This window comes from Drosophila ananassae (assembly GCF_017639315.1).
Source record: "Drosophila ananassae strain 14024-0371.13 chromosome 4 unlocalized genomic scaffold, ASM1763931v2 tig00000061, whole genome shotgun sequence".
Taxonomy (NCBI): Eukaryota; Metazoa; Arthropoda; class Insecta; order Diptera; family Drosophilidae; genus Drosophila; species Drosophila ananassae.
This window is the reverse complement of record NW_025319038.1, coordinates 4,900,969-4,908,548: the sequence shown is the minus strand read 5'-3', so window position 1 is coordinate 4,908,548 and position 7,580 is coordinate 4,900,969.

Sequence of the window (7,580 nt, the reverse complement as noted above, 5' to 3'; positions counted from 1 at the left end):
TTCGTTAACTCAAGGTATAGTCCTATAAGTGCAGCTACTAATATTGTGCAGCCACCTGTGAAGCCGTTGCGGGTTGGTACCAACACACACGCCCTCCCAAAGCTTGCGCCCAGCACGTCCTGCTGGTCTTGGTGCCTGGCGCCGAATCGGCTTACGGTTCCCTCCGTTTGGACTCACGTGCTCCAGTTGCGGGGCCTGGTCCAGTCAGATTTTTCAAACCTTGCCTCCTCTTTCTTTCTTTGGCGGAGAATATTGGGAATGGGCTGAGTTTAACTCGGTTTTCTGAACCTCATGCAAAAACCTTTGCACCTCAGGGTGCAAAAATTTCAGAGGTTACGATCTTGTCTTCGGGACTCGGCTTTAGAGGCAGTCTGTTCCTTGGATATTTCGGAGGAGAATTTTGATGTGCCAGTGCATCTTTTGGCATCTTTCTGGGCCTCAATCTATTGGAAGGTGGCTCAGTGGAAGCGCTTCCAAGGCTTTCAGGTGGGATGAAGTAGAGTCGCAAATAGCAGTAGATCTTCCTTTATCATTACTAATTTACCTTCCTCTGCCTGTATATTATGCACTGGGTTGTGCCATGTATTGTCAGCATGCCCCAGATTTCTGTTAATGCCCGCTGAGAGCCGCCTTGGCGAGACTAGGTGGCTATGTCGGAAATGTTTACAAACTGATGTTTACGCTGATAATTGTCGCATTTGTGGGAGGAGGTACCAAAGCCTGCAGTATTTTTTGCAGTTAGTCTTCCAGGCGCTTCACCATCCCCCGCTAATGCACTAGTTGCGCAGGGTCGCAGTGGTGAGATAGCCTTACTGGTGCAAATCGCACATGACAGTGTCTGGCATAGGCGACACTGGCTTCGCGACAGACGGATTCTCTGTTGAGGTGCTCCTACGTTCCCATGGCTCCGAACATTCGTCCCTTGTTGAGAAAGTTGTTTGTAGCCACAGCCCACCGCAAGGATGTTGTGAAGAGCCCAAGCCAGCTGGATGAGCGCTTAGAATGTCTGCTTTGTAAATTTTTGGAAATCGAAGACTGCTCCGAGCCCATTGTGAAGTGGACGAAGCCATGACTTTTTGAAAATAGGAGATTAAAAACTCCAATTCACTTGAAGAAAATATTGTTTAACCACCTATAATAATTTCAATAAAATTATTTCGAGTTTTTCCTTAAATCCAAAATTAAAACATGGTATGATCTACTGATTTCAATAAGAATATAAAAATCTTCCATGGGAAAATGTTTGGAAAAAAATCATAGAAGACCAAAAATTAATGTAGAAAATCAGAGATTTCAACTTTGGATGAGTATTCCAAAGATATGGTAACTGCTAGATACCAGTTTCTAATTTTAGTTGGTACACATACATTTCAAAAACGGTATGTACTAGAAACAATGATGGTCATCGCTGTGGATTTGCTGTGGATTATTTTTATAAATGTTGTGTAAGGTGTGGGGGTGTTCCACTCTAAGATTATTGGGTAATGATTGGTATTTGTAACTTTTGACCTAGGGCAACTCCAATGAAGGTTTGAGGTGTTCTGACTTGTGAACGTAATGACCAGCACTGAGAATTGGGATGGGTTTAATGAGAAGGTAGGAGATCCGTCGTTAAAGCAGATGAATCCAGCTTCCTGTGCCTCATTCATCCTGTGTGTGTTCTGTTTTGTGTCCCTTTCTATCGCTCGTAGAATTACTCCATGCTATTGATTTGGCGTTTAGGTTGCCCCCTATGATGGATTGGTTTGACAGTGACGCTGCGTAGGTGAATATTGGTCTTAGCTCATGTAGCCCAGCATGCTACAGTCCGAGCTGTCTTTAACCCAGGTCACTGAGATGATGGCAATATCGACTTCGTTGTTAATCAGGTACATCTTGAGAAGGTGTTTGTTGTTTGATTTTTGATGCTTTGTATATTTACTTTTAGGATTTCCATTTTTTTGTGAAGATTGGCTATTAAGCAGTTCTATTTGTGAGACGTCAATCTTTGAATTTTTGTAGTGTTGATAAAGTCCCTTAAGTCCGTGAGGAAAGTGATGATATTGGAGTTTGAATCTGGGTCGTTGTGGATATCCAGTAGGAATGAAGAGTTTTTTCCCCAGTGTGTCAAGTGTGTTTTGTGCTACACTGGAGCACGGAATAGGGGTGGGGGGTGGTAATTATGCAATTGCTATTCTATTATGCTGGGTTGCTATATTCTATATTCTATTAGAGTTGCTATAGCTGCTGAGCTAAATTGAATTTGGCACCGGTCATAAGCTACTCTTTTAATCTCCAAGATATCGTTGATGTTCAGTTTTTTAAGCGTGTCTGCTAAATGGAATTGAGGGATCGCTTTTCTAGCTGATGATTCGCTAGTTCTATCAAAGCATACCATGAAAATTTGTTTTTTTTTTGTTGTTTTTATTTTTCTCACTTACCCAACAATTTTCTCTGAGACATTGCTTTTCTTTTCACTCACTATTTTTTTACCTTTCGTCGTTTGCGATGCGGCATCGGATTTTGGCGCGCGTGTTTGGACTACCGGTTTATGTAGTGGTTTCTTCAAACCATTTCTATTTTTCCTTGTTTCCATTGTGGATCCAAGAATTGTTGCCTTCACCTTTCCTTTTTTTAGCTTTCCGGCCATGTCGTTTGATGTTTTTTAAAGAACTTATTTTTTATACCGACCGAACCGAAGTTTCCCTGTAAAAGTTTCGATTCAGCTCGGTCTGGCAACACTGTCTGTTGCCAGAGAAAAAACCCCCAAAAAGAAAAGAAACACGTCCGTCCTCTTAGGCGCTTGAGTCGCAATATCTCTTTCACTTTCTTTGTCCAAATTCTTCACCAAATGTCTTAACAGTAGACAAAAAATAATACACTGAAAAGAAATTTTTTTTTAAGAAAAAAAAATCTTTTTTTAAACTTGTCTCATTTGATCTTATTGATATTGCACGTGGAGATAGCCCTTGAGATGACGCAACGTTTGATATATCGCTTATATCTGGCATTCGTTAACTCAAGGTATAGTCCTATAAGTGCAGCTACTAATATTGTGCAGCCACCTGTGAAGCCGTTGCGGGTTGGTACCAATACACACGCCCTCCCAAAGCTTGCGCCCAGCAGGACGTGTGGTCTTGGTGCCTGGCGCCGAATCGGCTTACGGTTCCCTCCGTTTGGACTCACGTGCTCCAGTTGCGGGGCCTGGTCCAGTCAGATTTTTCAAACCTTGCCTCCTCTTTCTTTCTTTGGCGGAGAATATTGGGAATGGGCTGAGTTTAACTCGGTTTTCTGAACCTCATGCAAAAACCTTTGCACCTCAGGGTGTAAAAATTTCAGAGGTTACGATCTTGTCTTCGGGACTCGGCTTTAGAGGCAGTCTGTTCCTTGGATATTTTGGAGGAGAATTTTGATGTGCCAGTGCATCTTTTGGCATCTTTCTGGGCCTCAATCTATTGGAAGGTGGCTCAGTGGAAGCGCTTCCAAGGCTTTCAGGTGGGATGAAGTAGAGTCGCAAATAGCAGTAGATCTTCCTTTATCATTACTAATTGACCTTCCTCTGCCTGTATATTATGCACTGGGTTGTGCCATGTATTGTCAGCATGCCCCAGATTTCTGTTAATGCCCGCTGAGAGCCGCCTTGGCGAGACTAGGTGGCTATGTCGGAAATGTTTACAAACTGATGTTTACGCTGATAATTGTCGCATTTGTGGGAGGAGGTACCAAAGCCTGCAGTATTTTTTGCAGTTAGTCTTCCAGGCGCTTCACCATCCCCCGCTAATGCACTAGTTGCCCAGGGTCGCAGTGGTGAGATAGCCTTACTGGTGCAAATCGCACATGACAGTGTCTGGCATAGGCGACACTGGCTTCGCGACAGACGGATTCTCTGTTGAGGTGCTCCTACGTTCCCATGGCTCCGAACATTCGTCCCTTGTTGAGAAAGTTGTTTGTAGCCACAGCCCACCGCAAGGATGTTGTGAAGAGCCCAAGCCAGCTGGATGAGCGCTTAGAATGTCTGCTTTGTAAATTTTTGGAAATGGAAGACTGCTCCGAGCCCATTGTGAAGTGGACGAAGCCATGACTTTTTGAAAATAGGAGATTAAAAACTCCAATTTACTTGAAGAAAATATTGTTTAACCACCTATAATAATTTCAATAAAATTATTTCGAGGTTTTCCTTAAATCCAAAATTAAAACATGGTATGATCTACTGATTTCAATAAGAATATAAAAATCTTCCATGGGAAAATGTTTGTAAAAAAATCATAGAAGACCAAAAATTAATGTAGAAAATCTGAGATTTCAACTTTGGATGAGTATTCCAAAGATATGGTAATTGCTAGATACCATTTTCCAATTTTAGTTGGTACACATACATTTCAAAAACGGTATGTACTAGAAACAATGATGGTCATCGCAATTACACGGCCTACATAATTCAATATATGGTAAAATTTGATCGATTTCTTCTCTTAGGTGTACCGCGGAAACTGTGGGTGATAGAACCTATGTTTGTTCTAGACTTTGGTTCAGTGGAGCTTAAAGGTTATGGAGCAGGTGTAATTATGCGTGGAGATTTTTTGCTGTTGGCCTGTGTAATGGAAGATCAATACATACAAAAAACAGCTGAAATGCCGCGGCTAGCTCACAGCGTTTGGGGAATCGTTCCACCGAGTTTATATATACGACGTGATTGCCCGAGCCCAGAAATTCGATAAAGTTCCAAAAGGGTGAATCTCACCGGCTGCTTAGCTCAGTCGACCGACCGCTCGTCCTCCCGTCGTTTCCCAAACACCGTTGCGGGTTGGTACCAATACACACGCCCTCCCAAAGCTTGCGCCCAGCAGGACGTGTGGTCTTGGTGCCTGGCGCCGAATCGGCTTACGGTTCCCTCCGTTTGGACTCACGTGCTCCAGTTGCGGGGCCTGGTCCAGTCAGATTTTTCAAACCTTGCCTCCTCTTCCTTTCTTTGGCGGGGAATATTGGGAATGGGCTGAGTTTAACTCGGTTTTCTGAACCTCATGCAAAAACCTTTGCACCTCAGGATGCAAAAATTTCAGAGGTTACGATCTTCTCTTCGGGACTCAGCTTTAGAGGCAGTCTGTTCCTTGGATATTTCAGAGGAGAATTTTGATGTGCCAGTGCATCTTTTGGCATCTTTCTGGGCCTCAATCTATTGGAAGGTGGCTCAGTGGAAGCGCTTCCAAGGCTTACAGGTGGGATGAAGTAGAGTCGCAAATAGCAGTAGATCTTCCTTTATCATTACTAATTTACCTTCCTCTGCCTGTATATTATGCACTGGGTTGTGCCATGTATTGTCAGCATGCCCCAGATTTCTGTTAATGCCCGCTGAGAGCCGCCTTGGCGAGACTAGGTGGCTATGTCGGAAATGTTTACAAACTGATGTTTACGCTGATAATTGTCGCATTTGTGGGAGGAGGTACCAAAGCCTGCAGTATTTTTTGCAGTTAGTCTTCCAGGCGCTTCACCATCCCCCGCTAATGCACTAGTTGCCCAGGGTCGCAGTGGTGAGATAGCCTTACTGGTGCAAATCGCACATGACAGTGTCTGGCATAGGCGACACTGGCTTCGCGACATACGGATTCTCTGTTGAGGTGCTCCTACGTTCCCATGGCTCCGAACATTCGTCCCTTGTTGAGAAAGTTGTTTGTGGCCACAGCCCACAGCAAGGATGTTGTGAAGAGCCCAAGCCAGCCGGATTAGCGCTTAGAATGTCTGCTTTGTAAATTTTCGGCGATTTTTCTCCCTCGAAAGGAAGCTTTGCCGTCAGCCTCAATTAAAGGATCAGTATGATGCGTTCAAAAAGAATTATTTAGATTTGGGGCATATGTCTCCAGTTCGGCCTAGTGGACGACAACCAAGCTTAGGGTTTTTTCACCTCTGGGTATTCGTTGAATGACGTGTTGATGTCTGGTCCAGTTATCCCACCGAAGCTGCTGCACATGCTTCTAAGGTTCCGTTGCTATCGAGTGGCCATCACAGGAGATATTTGCAAAGTATACTGATGCGACAGAGTTTCCCCGAGGTAAGCTATCTGCAGCGCATTCTTTGGTGCAATTCCACTCAGGATGAGTTGCAGGTTTTCAAACTGGATACTCTCACTTATGGATCAGTTGGCAGAGGATGAGCTGTTTTTGTTTCCAAAGGGTGCCAAAATTGTGCTTCGCGATTGTTGGCACCTAGTGCCAAGACCTACTACCCTATATGCACACTTAGTAATTTGATCCAATCAATATGCATCAGCATGTCGCAATATAAAAAACCACTAACCGATTTTCTCACCTATAAACAATTAGTAATAAGCATAAAACTATATCCAACCTATTAACCCAGCACTAGTAGACGGCGCCAAAAGCAGAAGCAGCATATCAGCGGGAAGAATGACCGACTGACCGATGCAAGTAAAAACCAGCCAGCTAAGCCGAAATGCGCAAGCAGTACATGAACAAACAATCTGAGTCAGCAGACTCAGAGGTGGGTGACCCTGGCATTAACCTTAGTTTAGCACGTCCAGAACTTTGACCTTTCTTAGATTTAATGATGTATAATTTAGCATCTTATATAAGAGTTATTCTTCTGAAATAAAGACAGTTCCGAAATCAGAGTCAATCGTCTCGTTACTCAGTGTCTGAACCACGGCACTTAAAATCAACCTACTTCTAGTGATCCTGTGTAAAACGGTTCACAAGTAGAATCCGCGGCATACCAGTCTACTTCTAGTGTTGCTCCCGTGAAACGGACCACAAGTTGACCCCGCGTCACCTCCTTACTTCTCGTGTTGCTCCCGTGAAACGGACCACGAGTTGATCCCGCGGCATACCAGTCTACTTCGAGTGTTGCTCCCGTGAAACGGACCGCCAGTAGACCCCGCGGTACCTAACTACTCCAAGTGTTGCTCCCGTGAAACGGACCACGAGGAGACCCCGCGGCATACCAGTCTAGCTCGAGTGTTGCTCCCGTGAAACGGACCGCCAGTAGGACCGGCCGATAAGGAATCAGCCGAACCACCATACCACCCGTACCTGAGGAAAACCACCCCAGGACTTCAAGCACATCAACTCATGCCTAATCACAGCAAGCGTCTGGCCAACCCGAGCAGTCCCTTGCAGAATCCAGGTAAATTTAGTCAGGACTATTTACGGTTTTGACTACGACTCCGGGACCTACCGTTACTCCCGTGAGTTCAAGTTTGACGTAGTTGCCGCATAACGCTCTACGGACGAACAGCGATTCTTTTTCAAGTGCTCTCTAACGTGCCGGATGAAGATCGGGATTCGTTCCTAAGGCTTGATGATGTTAGAAATTTTACGAAGACTCTGGGCCTCGCTTGGGATCCTGCTCCTGATCGCTTGCTATTTTCGTTTGAAGGGCTTAAGTCAACCTCGTAGCCCACTTGGCGCATCATGTTTTCTTAAATCGGCCGGTTGTATAATATTTCTTCAGATGCTATACCGTGGGATGTTTTCCTGGGATGAAAGTCTGCCTCAAGCTCTTCACTCCGATTGGGAGATAATTTGTTGCAGCTTCACCATGGCGCAGCGTGCTGAATTCCCATGGATTTTGCGACGCCAGTATCGAGG